Genomic DNA, 13,747 nt, shown 5'->3' with positions numbered 1-13,747 from the left:
AACATCAGCAATAAATTCACGTCATAACAGCAAAAAGGTAATTTGGAGCAATCACACACCCAGTAATATCAATCATAATATATGGGAGCTGATCCCCTATACAGCTCTCTTAAATCTAACCTGGTGCCAGCGAAGAACACTGCCGATTTTCAGTACGACTTAGGAAGTATTTGGTCTTTTCATGATTTGTATTGAGTCAATTGTGTTAAATAATTGTAATGTAATTGTCAGGTGAGCCGAGACAGCCTTCTTCCTCCGCTGACCACCACGGTGACATTTGTCACAAGTCTGTGAGTAAAATATTAATTTTAATTGTAATTTCGATATTATTATATGTTTAAGCATGCCCATGCATCACTTATATGTATGTATCTATGTAGTTAAACTCTAGGCACGTTTTATGTTGCATTCATAACTGTTAAAGTGCCATGGATATTGTTGTGGTAATTTGGAGCAGTGTGTGTGCGTTGGCGTGCGTGTGATGTGGTGTGTACTATGGATAGGACGGGTAGTCACGGCTTGAGATCTTCGCTGGGACCCGATCCTTTAGGGGTAGTCACAGCTTGAGTTCTTCGCTGGGACCCCGATTTGGTTTATTAAGCGAAAGTCCGGCTTGAGTTCTTCGCTGGCACTAGGTTGGATTTAAGAGAGCTATATAGGGGATCAGCTCCCATATATTATGATTGATATTACTGGGTGTGTGAGTGGTCCAAATTACCTTTTTCCTGTTATGATGTGAATTTATTGCTGATGTTGCATTTCACTCTACAGGGTGTATTAGTTTCAGATAGTTATAGAGATTATGGTTAAAATTGATATTTTACTCTCTGAGTCGAACGCTCACTCCTGTTCAATATTTTTCCAGGCCACAGGAGGATATATTTGAGGTTAACCTGCTTTCTCCCTCGCAGGTTATTTATTCATGTTTGTGTAATTCTATAAATTTCTAGAATTTCCGCATGTATTAGAAATATTTAATTGATTTGGGTCTGTAATATAAATTGTTATTTTGGACCTGTAAAATTATTATCACATGCATGTTTGATGGACTGGATGAGAGAGCTGAACTCCCATTTATTTTTATGTTGTTATGAGTATGTGGAGGGTGAATTGAGCTCCCCAATTTAGTATTTATTTTGTTTACAGGTCGAGTGAGTCAAAAACTCTCCGTTGAAAGGACCATTTTGTGGCCTGGCTCTGTCCGGTTGAATTCTTGAAATTGGGCCCAAATGGGCCTTAGAGTTGGGTTAATAAATAGTTAGGCTTACTACGGGCCTCGGAGGCTTTAGGCTGACCCAGGTTCTAGTGTCGGTCCGGCCCATAAGTTGGGTAGTGACAGAACTGGACCGGATTGGACCGGTCGAATCGGAACGGCCTTTTCTTTTTCTTCTTTCCCCTTCCCCGCGCGCGTCCGACCTCCCTCCCTTTCTCTCTCTTTTTCTCTCTCCTCCCTCCTCCCCTTGCCGCGCCGCCGCCTCCCCTGCCACCCCAGCTCGCCGGCGCCCACCCCCAGCCGTCCCAGCCCACCGGCCGCCGCCTGGAACGCCGGAAAACGGCGCTCGAAGTGGAGCGACGCGCGCGCACGACCGTTCGACTTCCCAGCCAAAATCCGGCCGATCCGGCCACCAATCGGATCGGGTCTTGTGTCTAAACTCATCTACTCGTCGAGAGCTTTCCATAGACACCAAGAACACTGAAATCCATCGAGCGGTTTGTCCAATTTTTGCTCGGGAAGTTTTAGCCCATTTTGACTTTTGGGCTAGATTTCTCGCAAACCGTGAACCCCACAAGAAAACCGAGAGTACCAGAGCACTCTACTCGTCGAGAGCTTCGCGGCGACATAAATTTCAAATTTTTTCGACACCATTTTTCGGTGGGTCCCACGAAACTTCGCAGTGTTTTTCCGAGCATTAAATGAGCTTAGAAAATTCCGTAAAAATTTTATACTAACCCCCGTGCTGTGGGCTTCGTGTAGGTATCCTCAATTCGCGGAAATTCGACAGTTGCCTGGGTCTGTGAATTTCCGGCCAGACAGACCCGTTACCGGAAAAGTCTCCGAATTGGACCGAGGTTTTGGCTACCCCCCCATTGTCAGACATCCCGAGCGCGTCCCCTGAGTTTGAATCGGTAAAGGTAAACCTGAACCTTGCTTTTTCATAATTTTCTAGTGCTTAAATAGGATTAAAAATCCATAAAATATTCGTGGTAGCCCAGAAAATTATGATTCTTTTTGCAATAGCCTAGTAATATTGTTAAGGACCGCGGGGCAAAGTTTTAGAATTTTTAGAGCTTATTTGGGTAGTTTTTGCAAAAATGATAAATTATAAGGATTAAATTAAAATTTTACATATTGTGATGGATGATTGATTTGATGGGCCCAGGAGGGGCTGTGTGATGAGATTGAATTGTGGATATATGGGTTGTGAATATAGAAGTGTGTTTTGAGCCCTTTTGCAGGTTGGGTAGGTCCTAGGTATAGGGGAGATGTGGAGGGTGAGCTGAGCTCCCATTTATTTTTATGCTGATAAGTATGTGGACGGTGAGCTGAGCTCCCCAATTGAGTATTTATTGTGTTTACAGGTCGGGTGAGTCAAAAACTCCCCGTTGGTAGGTCCATTTTATGGCCGGACTCTGTCCGGTTGATTTCTTGAAATTGGGCCCAAATGGGCCTTAGAGTTGGGTTAAGTGAATAATTAGGCTTACTACGGGCCTCAGGGGCTTTAGGCTGGCTCAGGTTCTAGTGCCGGTCCGGCCCATAGGTTGGGTCGTGACAAATGTGGTATCAGAGCTTAGGCTCCAGATTCTTAGGGAAAAATTGTCTAAGTGTTGGGAAGAGTCTACTAGGAGTCAGATGCGGAAAAAATAGGGTCCATATTCGTCTTGCATTGTCATCTTTGCTTCTAGTTTCTGCTTCATATAATTATGTATAAATATGAGTCTATAGAGCTGTGTAACATGATGTTTTGATTTTGTGGGCTAATGCTGCTGAATTTCAGGAAAATGCGTTAAAGTAGGAGAGCTGCCACTGCACCAGAACCAGATGTGCCTGACGAGGTGTCAGCACAAGATGAGGCACCTGCCCCGAGGAGGCGGGGTAGGAGGCCTAGAGCTGCTCAAGTAGAAGAGCAGCTACCAACAGTTCAGGATCAGTCTTTCATGGCACAGGGTCCCATGGACCCCATGGCAGCTACTCTAGCTGGTTTGCAGAGGACCATCGATATGATGGCGCAGTATATGGTCCACCCTCCACAGCAGCAGCAGTCCACCGCACCAAGAGGGGAACCTTACAAACAGATAATCAATTTTAAGAAGTTGGTGCCTGGTACTTATGATGTGTCAGATGATGCATATCGGTTTTTGGATTCCTGCAGACAGGCAGGAACAGAATTGCAGTTGACTGATAGAAGACTTATAGAGTGTATGCAGCATGTCATGGTGTCACACCTTATCCCCCTGTAAGGCATAACATGATTCCGTAGAATACCTAATGAACTACCGAACTTCACCTACCGATAACTCATTAGGTACCCTACAAGAGATTTTAAAATAATTTTCTTACATTTTGGAAGTGGTGAGCATTTTGGTAGGAATTAAAAACCATTTATACAAGTTTAAATACTAGTAAAAATTTTTGTCCATATTAATTTTCCGCAAATTCTATAAAAATTTTGACAGAGTTTCCTCTGTATTTTGAAAAAATCGTTCTTCAATTACCTGTAAAAAGCACTTCTAAAAATTTTTCTCAACCACTACTTCAATTTCATACTCAATCCCAATCAATTTCTCAACACATTTATCAACTTTCAAATTTCAAATCCACTATCCAATGATCATCAAAATATTAGCAATTCATTTCATTCAAATTAAATAAAATAGTTGTACTCATATTTCATTAGAGACAAAATAATTTATATACATTCTTACAAAATTTACATCAAAAGAAATACAACTAAACTTTATTACCAACTTCATACAAATTTTTGTACAGCTGCTCAAGACCCATTTACATGTCCATACGTTTATGTGCAATATATACGTCAAAAGAAATATTTACAGTTAGGGTATAAATTATACCCGAAGACTTCAAGCTGATGACTCCTCACACCTCGGCTCGATCTGCTCCTCTAGTCTCTGTATCTGCGACAGCAATAGAAGCTATCGCTGAGTACTAGGACTCAGTGGTGCACAACATACTAAAATAATATTTATGCAAAATATAAATCACACTTATTCGAAATTTTGATTAAACATGAGCATTAAACACAAAACATGAATTATGAGGTTTTAATGCAAACCAAGTTCATTTCGAAGTATCAAAACACCTTTCATAAATTCCACAGTTAGATCATGCCATTCGAAACAAATAGAATCTCAATAGCCAGAGGCTAAAGAGAAATCACATCACAAAGCTAGCTAGCTCAAATATATGGATATCCATTCACATCCTCTTCTACTGGCACACCTCAACACTTCTCCAGAGAAGGAATCAAAATTCGAAACTAATTACCCCCACTAGTCGTGCTAGTGAGGTGTTCAAATATATGGTCATGACACTGTGGTTTCAAAACTTATCTTAACAATTTGCTAAACATTGTCATTTCAAATATACACAATAACTTTCACAGTTTAAATCAAAACATCATAAATAATGTCACAAATAAACTTTCAACAATTCCAAAGCACAAGTAAAATACATATTTCGTTCACTTTATCAATGAATTTCAAAGCATGGAGATGTTGTGCACAAACCTCAGATGAGTCGCCTTTTGGCCTTAACTCGACTTCTCGGGTTCTGTCCCGGTATTCTTTTCCACTGAAACACACAATTTTATAGTGTTTCAGTACCATAATTTAACATAAATCCAAAAATAAATTTAACTTCACTTATACCTAGTTCTAACGTGCTAATTTCGACGTGCTTGAAATTTTTGTGTTTCGAGTTACTATGCACTGCACTATTCAAGTCAAATAGTTGACTTTCTAAGGCTTAATAGGTATGGGAACTCCAACTTCACCCACATACCACATTTAGTCATTAAACTTGTTGGTTTTGGTCATTTTCTTAAAGCTTAGGTCATTTTGGCAAAATTGCCAATTTTCGGTTTTGGTGCTCCGAAGTTGCACTGTTCCATTGGTCAATCTACTGTTGGAATTTGGCAAAACTTCCTTCATAGAAAATGTTCCTTATTGTCTTAAGTGTATTCTCATTTTTGGATCACCCCAATCGGAGTTTTGTAGCTCAAGTTATAGCCAAAATAAGATTACTGTTCACGTGCACTGTTCATGCTGAGATTTTAGTTCTGGCAGATTTTTGGTCCAATTTTGTTCAGTAATTTGATTAAGTTAAGTTCATAATTTGGTCTAAATTTCTTCATATGAAATGTTCTACTATGTCTTAGGTTTCCATCGGTTCAAGAATCACCTAAATCCGAGTTTCCTAGAGAGAGTTATAGCCCTTCAAACATTACTGCTCAAATGGAATTCTGTAGAATCGCAGGTACAGTAACTCAACTTTGTTCAATGATTTTAATGGGTTAATGACATAATTTGGGTTGGTGTTCTTCATGAAAGTTTTAGATCTATATCTTATCTAATTGCTGGTAAAATTTCAGGTCATTTTGACATTCCTAACTCGAGTTATGACCAAATGAACAGTTTAGTCAGTTTGGTGCAGTGGCAGCCTGCTCTCATTTCACTTTGGTCAATTGTTTCACTAAGTTTTGGTCAGTTTTTGGCAATGGTTCCTTAATGAAAATTGTGCTATTTTATGTCTGTTTTCATCCCCAATTGGTGGAATATCAATTGGACTTGTAAAATTTTAGTTTTGGTCCTTTAAAGTGGGTTTGGTCAAGCTGCCAGCAGCATGACCAATTGACCTACGAATTTGTCTTCCATTCTAAAAATTCCCATACATTTCCTTTGGTCATTATTGACCATTTTTCAGTCCACAATTGGTCAAAGATATCATTTATGCATTTCTCTAAAATTTGGTTCACAAACCCTAACATTCAAACCCTAAACTCACAACTTTGTTACCATTAACAATTTCAAAGTTCTAAACTATCATCATTCAACTAATTAAGGTTTTTATACTCATTCAAACCCTTTGAATTCATGCAATTCATACTCCCTTAGGCTGGCTGAAAATTCACTAATAGTCCTTCCCCCATATTTTCACTTCATTTAATGAATTCTAATCTCATTTTAAGTAATAAGCATGCACTTAAAATAGAAATTGAAGGTTAGAATACCAACCTTAGGTGAAGCCTTTGATCTTCACTTTTTGTTCCAACTTCACACTTTTTATTTCCTATATTCTTCCTTTCTATACTTTTCAAGATGCAAGAATGAAGTTTTTAGGTGGGAGTTATATTGATTGGGTAAAGAAAATCAAGCTTAATATAAGCCTAAGGAAAGATTTTTCATGGGAGCTTATGGAGGAGATGGGGCGGCAACAAGGGAGAAGAAGAAGACTTTTCTATCTTGTTTTTTTTGTTTTATTTTCTTTAATCTTATCCCCTTTTGAAGACCAAAAATCCCAATTTAATAAAATAAGTTAATTAATCTTTTATGACATCATTCATGATGTCATCACCTTTGACTTTTCTAACTTCTTTTCTTTTTTTTTTCTACTTATTTTTTTTTCTATTAGTTCTTTAATTTAATTATCGATTTTGAAATTTTCTTTTCTCCGATTTTATTTGACAGTTAGGTCAGGAGTCAGCTCTCGGGATCAATTGACCAAATTGCGCCTCGCTGGTTCATTCCGGTTTGTAAATAATTCCATATTTCTTCCAGCTCCCTGACCTAATTATTTGACCGCTTAATGCTTCTTTTCATGATTTTCTTTTCCACTTGTGTTCACAAGGGTCTTAAGGACCGGCGTCACTTTTTACGGTTCGAAATTTGAGTTTAAAATGACTTCACGATGCGTTCGAGGAGGTCACTCATCGCTGTGACTCTCGGCTCGTTTAACTTCTTATGTTCTGTTTTTCTTATTTATAGTTAACTAATTAAACATTACTAATTATTTGTGTTTATGGCTTCTCAAGTTGTCTTAAGTGTGGCTCTAATCTCCTTAATTGTTCGGTCTGACACGGGTCACCGGAACAGTGAAATCTACCAGGCTATGCAAACGGGGTGTTACACATGGGGCCTATGCCTAGACAATGGATGAATGACTACATATTACCTCGGATGGAGGGTTTGTCGTGGACTCAGTTTGTGGAACTGTTCATCAATCAGTTTGTGCCAGAAAGCTTCAGAGATCAGAAGCAGTGGGCCTTTGAGGCCTTAAGACAGAATGGCAGGTCTGTAGATGAATATGCTACAGAATTTTTGGAATTGAGCAGATATGCCCCTACAGCAGTAGCTACAGAAACTATGAAGGTGAAAAGATTCCTAAAGGGGCTTGACAGAAGGTATGCGAACCTGGCCATGATGTCTGATCAGTCTTTTGATGTGGTGGTTGATCGAGCCAGACAGATTGAGATTAGCTATGCTGTGGATGACAGCGGAAGAGCAAAGAAAAACAGAGCAGAGGGTTCTACCGGTGTTCCCCAAATGGGTACTCCAGACAGTGGTGGCCAGAGTAATTACAGAGGAAAAAGTAGGAACAAGAAGAGTGGTTTTAGACACAAACCTCGAGGGTTCAGACCAGGATACGGATCCAGCAGTGGTCACAGTTCAGGGTACAGCAGTTCTGGGTCTGGTTCAGGATCCTCCTTGGCACCTTGTGCACAGTGTGGAAGAGGACATTCAGGACCTTGTTTGATGGGTTCAGGAGTATGCTTCAGGTGTGGCCAACCAGGTCACTTTGCTAGGGAATGCCCCGTGTTCAGTGAGCCACAGATGGGGTCACAGGGTTCTGTTGCAAATGTTCCTCGCCAGTTGTATCCGGGTGCTTCCAAAGATAGCAGTGGCGGTTTAGTGGCCAACAGGGCCGAGGACAAGGGGGACGTGGATTTGGAGGCAGATCAGGAGGTAGAAGTCAGTATCAGGGTTCTGCCACTCAGGGTAGGGGTCAAGCTCGGGTTTTCACCCTGACCCACCAGGATGCTCAAGCTTCAAATGCAGTTGTGGCAGGTATTCTTCTGGTCTGTTCCTATGAGGCTCGTGTTTTAATAGATCCGGGTGCTACACACTCATTTGTCTCCCCTGTGTTTGCCATGAGGTTGGGTAGAAACCCTACAACCTTAGAACGTCCTTTATCGGTAGCTACCCCACTTAGTGACAACATAGATGTAGATATGATTTTTCCGAGTAGCCCAGTAGTAGTGGATGGAAAGATCCTCCCAACAGACTTGGTTCCTCTACCAGTAATGGATTTTGATGTAATTTTGGGGATGGATTGGTTGGCAACTCATTATGCCACTTTAGACTGCAGGAACAAAAATGTGCATTTTCACATACCTGGTGTGAAAGAGTTTAGCTTTGATGGTGACAGAAGCGTGGCTCCATATAACTTGGTGTCAGCAATTAGTGCTAGAAAAATGTTGAGGCGTGGATGCCAAGGGTATTTGGCATTGGTGAGAGATACATCTGTAGAAGGTGTCAACATGGAAAATGTTCCTGTTGTCAGAGAATTCATGGATGTCTTCCCTGAAGAGCTTCCAGGGTTGCCACCAGAAAGGGGAATAGAGTTCTGCATTGATGTTGTTCCAGGTACAAACCCCATATCAATGCCACCTTACAAGATGGCCCCAGCAGAATTGAAAGAGTTAAAAGAGCAACTACAAGAGCTGTTGGACAAAGGTTTCATACGTCCGAGCACTTCACCCTGGGGTGCTCCTGTTCTATTTGTGAGAAAGAAGGATGGGTCATTGAGGTTGTGCATTGACTATAGACAGCTGAACAAGGTGACTGTGAAGAACAAGTATCCACTTCCTCGGATCGACGATCTGTTTGATCAGCTTCAAGGGGCTAGATTCTTTTCCAAGATAGACCTGCGATCAGGCTACCATCAGTTGAGAATCAGGAATGAGGACGTGTCCAAAACGGCATTCAGGACAAGATATGGTCATTATGAGTTCTTGGTGATGTCTTTTGGACTCACTAATGCACCAGCAGCCTTCATGGACTTGATGAACAGGGTGTTCAAGCCATTTTTGGACCGTTTTGTCATCGTATTCATAGATGACATTTTGGTATACTCTCGGACCGAGGAAGAACACGTGTGGCACTTGAGAATGGTGTTGCAGACTTTGAGGGAGCACCAGCTATATGCCAAATTTTCAAAATGTAAATTTTGGCTAGAAAGCATCTCATTCTTGGGACACGTGGTTTCTAGGGAAGGTATTCAAGTGAATCCCAAGAAAATTGAAGCTGTAACTGATTGGCTTAGGCCTACAACAGTCACTGAGGTACGAAGTTTTCTGGGCCTAGCTGGCTACTATAGGTGTTTTGTGCAAGATTTTTCCAGGATAACAGCTCCCTTAACTAAGTTAACTCGGAAGAATGTTCCATTCATTTGGACAGATGACTGTAAGAAGAGCTTCCAGAAGCTTAAGGAGTGTCTAACCACCGCCCCTGTGTTAACACTACCTATGAGTGGTGAAGGATACACCGTGTACTGTGACGCCTCCAGAGTTGGCTTAGGGTGTGTTTTGATGCAGAATGGAAAGGTAGTGGCTTATGCTTCAAGGCAGCTAAAGAGGCATGAGCAGAACTACCCCACCCATGATTTGGAAATGGCGGCTGTAATCTTTGCACTAAAAATTTGGAGACACTACCTGTATGGTGAAGTGTGCGAGATATACACCGATCACAAGAGGAAGTACATCTTCCAACAGAGGGATTTAAACTTGAGACAAAGGAGATGGATGGAGCTTCTGAAAGACTATGATTGCACCATCCAGTACCACCCTGGGAAGGCCAATGTAGTGGCAGATGCTTTGAGCAGGAAGTCTTCTGGCAGTTTGGCGCACATTTCAGTAGAGAAGAGACCGTTGATTCGGGAAGTACATGAGTTAATGGATCAAGGTTTTATCCTAGATCTTTCAGATGAGGGGGTATTATTGGCTCATTTTTCAGTGAGGCCAGACTTGCGAGACAGAGTTAGAGTTTCCCAGCACAGAGACCAACAATTGATGAAAATCATAGAAAGAGTACAACAAGGTGAAGGTGGTGAGTTTGGATTTGCCAATGATGGCGCCCTAGTACAGGGTTCTAGGATATGTGTGCCCGATGTGGACAATCTTAGAAATGAAATCATGCAAGAGGCACACTATACACTGTACAATGTCCACCCAGGCTCCACCAAGATGTACCATGATGTGAAAGATAATTATTGGTGGAATGGCATGAAGAGAGACATAGCAGACTTCGTGTCCAAGTGCTTGACTTGTCAGAAGGTGAAGTTTGAACACCAGAGACCGTCAGGGAAGCTGCAAGAGCTCCCTATCCCAGAATGGAAGTGGGAAATGATCACTATGGATTTTGTGACTGGGTTGCCTCGTACCACGCGAGGATATGACTAGATATGGGTAATTGTAGACCGTCTAACCAAATCAGCTCACTTCTTGCCTGTGAAGACTACATATTCTGTGGCACAGTACGCCCGACTCTACATTTGAGAAATAGTCAGATTGCATGGAGTTCCGGCTTCCATAATATCTGACAGAGGACCCCAGTTCACTTCTCGGTTTTGGAGAAAGTTGCAGAAGGCACTTGGCACACAGTTGAACTTTAGTATGACTTTCCACCCTCAGACAGACGGACAGTCTGAAAGGACAATCCAAACACTGGAAGACATGCTTCGCATGAGTGTTTTGGATTTTGGAGGTCAATGGGATGATAAGCTAGCTTTGGTGGAGTTTGCCTCCAACAACAGTTACCATTCTAGCATAGGGATGGCACCCTATGAGGCACTATATGGAAGAAAGTGTATGTCTTCTTTGTGTTGGACGGAAATGGGAGAAACGAAGGTGCATGATGTAGACCTAGTGCAGTACACTTAAGAGATAGTTCCTTTAATCAGGGAACGATTGAAAACAGCTTTCAGTAGGCAGAAGAGTTATGCAGACCCCAGACGGAGGGATGTAGAGTTTGCAGTAGGCGACTATGTATTCTTGAAGGTTTCTCTAATGAAGGGAGTGATGAGATTTGGAAAGAAGGGCAAGTTGACACCTCGGTACATTGGACCTTTTGAGGTTACTGATAGAGTTGGAGCAGTTGCCTACCTGTTGGAGCTACCACCCAACCTTTCTCATGTTCATCCTGTGTTTCACATCTCCATGCTCAGGAAATACATTCTAGATCCTTCTCATGTACTACAGTCGGATGTAATAGAGCTAAAAGAGAACTTGACATTTGAGGAGCAACCTGTAGCCATAGTGGGCTACCAAGTGAGACAACTAAGATCAAAACAGATCCCTATGGTTAAGGTTTTGAGAAGGAGTCAGTCAGTGGAAGAGTGCACCTGGGAGTCAGAACGGGACATGCGTGGCAAGTATCCTTATCTGTTCAATGTGTAATCTTGTACTTTATTCTGCCTTGTGTAAAATTCAAGGACGAATTTTCTGTAAGGGGGGAAGAATGTAACACCCCAAAATTTTAAAACTTTATTATTTTATGAGTATTATGGATATTTTAATTTTATTAAATTTTAAGAAATTATTTGAGATTTTTCGGATTTTAAAAATCGGGTTCGATTTTTCCGAAAATATAAATTTAGATGATTTTTAAAAATTAATTTAAAGACCACGTGGCAAAAATAAAAATATATTTGGAGTCTACGAATTTTTTTGAGTTTTCTGGAATTTTTTTGGAATTTTTGGACCTCGTTTTCGGTCCCGAGGCAGAGTAAAAATTCAAAATTTTGTATCCTGAATCGAACCGGCTGAATCGAACTGGACCAGATTGAACCGGTCGAATCGGACCAGCCTTTTCTTTTTCTTCTTTCCCCTTCCCCGCGCGCGTCCGACCTCCCTCCCTTTCTCTCTCTTTTTCTCTCTCCTCCCTCCTCCCCTTGCCGCGCCGCCACCTCCCCTGCCACCCCAGCTCGCCGGCGCCCACCCCCAGCCGTCCCAGCCCACCGGCCGCCGCCTGGAACGCCGGAAAACGGCGCTCGAAGTGGAGCGACGCGCGCGCGCGACCGTTCGACTTCCCGGCCAAAATCTGGCCGATCCGGCCACCAATCGGATCGGGTCTTGTGTCTAAACTCATCTACTCGTCGAGAGCTTTCCATAGACACCAAGAACACCGAAATCCATCGAGCGGTTTGTCCAATTTTTGCCCGGAAAGTTTTAGCCCATTTTGATTTTTGGGCTAGATTTCTTGCAAACCGTGAACCCTACGAGAAAACCGAGAGTACCAGAGCTCTCTACTCGTCGAGAGCTTCGCGGCGACATAAATTTTAAATTTTTTAGACACCGTTTTTTGGTGGGTCCCACGGAACTTCGCAGTGTTTTTCTGAGCATTAAATGAGCTTAGAAAATTTCGTAAAAATTTTATACTAACCCCCGTGTTGTGGGCTTCGTGTAGGTATCCTCAATTCGCAGATTCGATTGTCCGGTTCGTGAATTTCCTACGCATGCACTGTTCACGGAAAAGTCTCCGAATTAGATCGAGGTTTTGGCTATCCCCCCATTGTCAAACGTCCCGAGCGCGTCCCAGGAGTCGGAATCGGCAAAGGTAAACCTGAACCTTGCTTTTTCATAATTTTCTAGTGCTTAAATAGGATTAAAAATCCATAAAATATTCGTGGTGGCCCAGAAAATTATGATTCTTTTTGCAATAGCCTAGTAATATTGTTAAGGACCGCGGGGCAAAGTTTAGAATTTTTAGAGCTTATTTGGGTAGTTTTTGCAAAAATGATAAATTATAAGGACTAAATTGAAATTTTACATATTGTGATGGATGATTGATTTGATGGGCCCAGGAGGGGCTGTGTGATGAGATTGAATTGTGGATATATGGGTTGTGAATATAGAAGTGTATTTTGAGCCCTTTTGCAGGTTGGGTAGGTCCTAGGTATAGGGGAGACTCTACCGGATTTTCAGCACGACTTAGGACGTATTTGGTCTTTTCTTGATTTGTATTGAGTCATTTGTATTAAATAATTATAATGTAATTGTCAGGTGAGCCGATGCCTTCTCTTCCTCCGCTCACCGCCACAAAGGACCGTTGTCAAGTCTGTGAGTAAAATATTAATTTTAATTGTAATTTCACTATTATTATATGTTCAAGCATGCCCATGCATCACTTATATGCATATATCTATGTAGATAAACTTTAGGCACGATTTATGTTGCATTCATAACTGTGAAAGTGCCATGTATATTGTTGTGGTAATTTGGAGCAGTGTGCGTGCGTTGGCGTGCGTGTGATGTGGTGTGGACTATGGATAGGACGGGTAGACATGGCTTGAGATCTTCGCTGGGACCCGGTCCTTCGGGGTAGACACGGCTTGAGTTCTTCGTTGGGACCCCGATTTGGTTTATTAAGCGAAAGTCCGGCTTGAGTTCTTCGCTGGCACTAGGTTGTATTTAAGAGAGCTGTATAGGGGATCAGCTCCCATATATTATAATTGATACTACCGGGTGTGTGAGTGCTCCAAATTACCTTTTTGATGTTATGATGTGATATTATTGCTGGTGTTGCATTTCACTCTACAGGGTGCATTAGTTTTAGATAGTTATAGAAATTATGGTTAAAATTGATATTTTACTCTCTGAGTCGAACGCTCACTCCTGTTCAATATTTTTCCAGGCCACAGGAGGATATTTTTGAGGTTAACCTGCTTTCC

The sequence above is a fragment of the Hevea brasiliensis genome, chromosome 10 (assembly GCF_030052815.1).
Source record: "Hevea brasiliensis isolate MT/VB/25A 57/8 chromosome 10, ASM3005281v1, whole genome shotgun sequence".
NCBI lineage: Eukaryota > Viridiplantae > Streptophyta > Magnoliopsida > Malpighiales > Euphorbiaceae > Hevea > Hevea brasiliensis.
Note: the sequence above shows the minus strand (reverse complement) of the source record.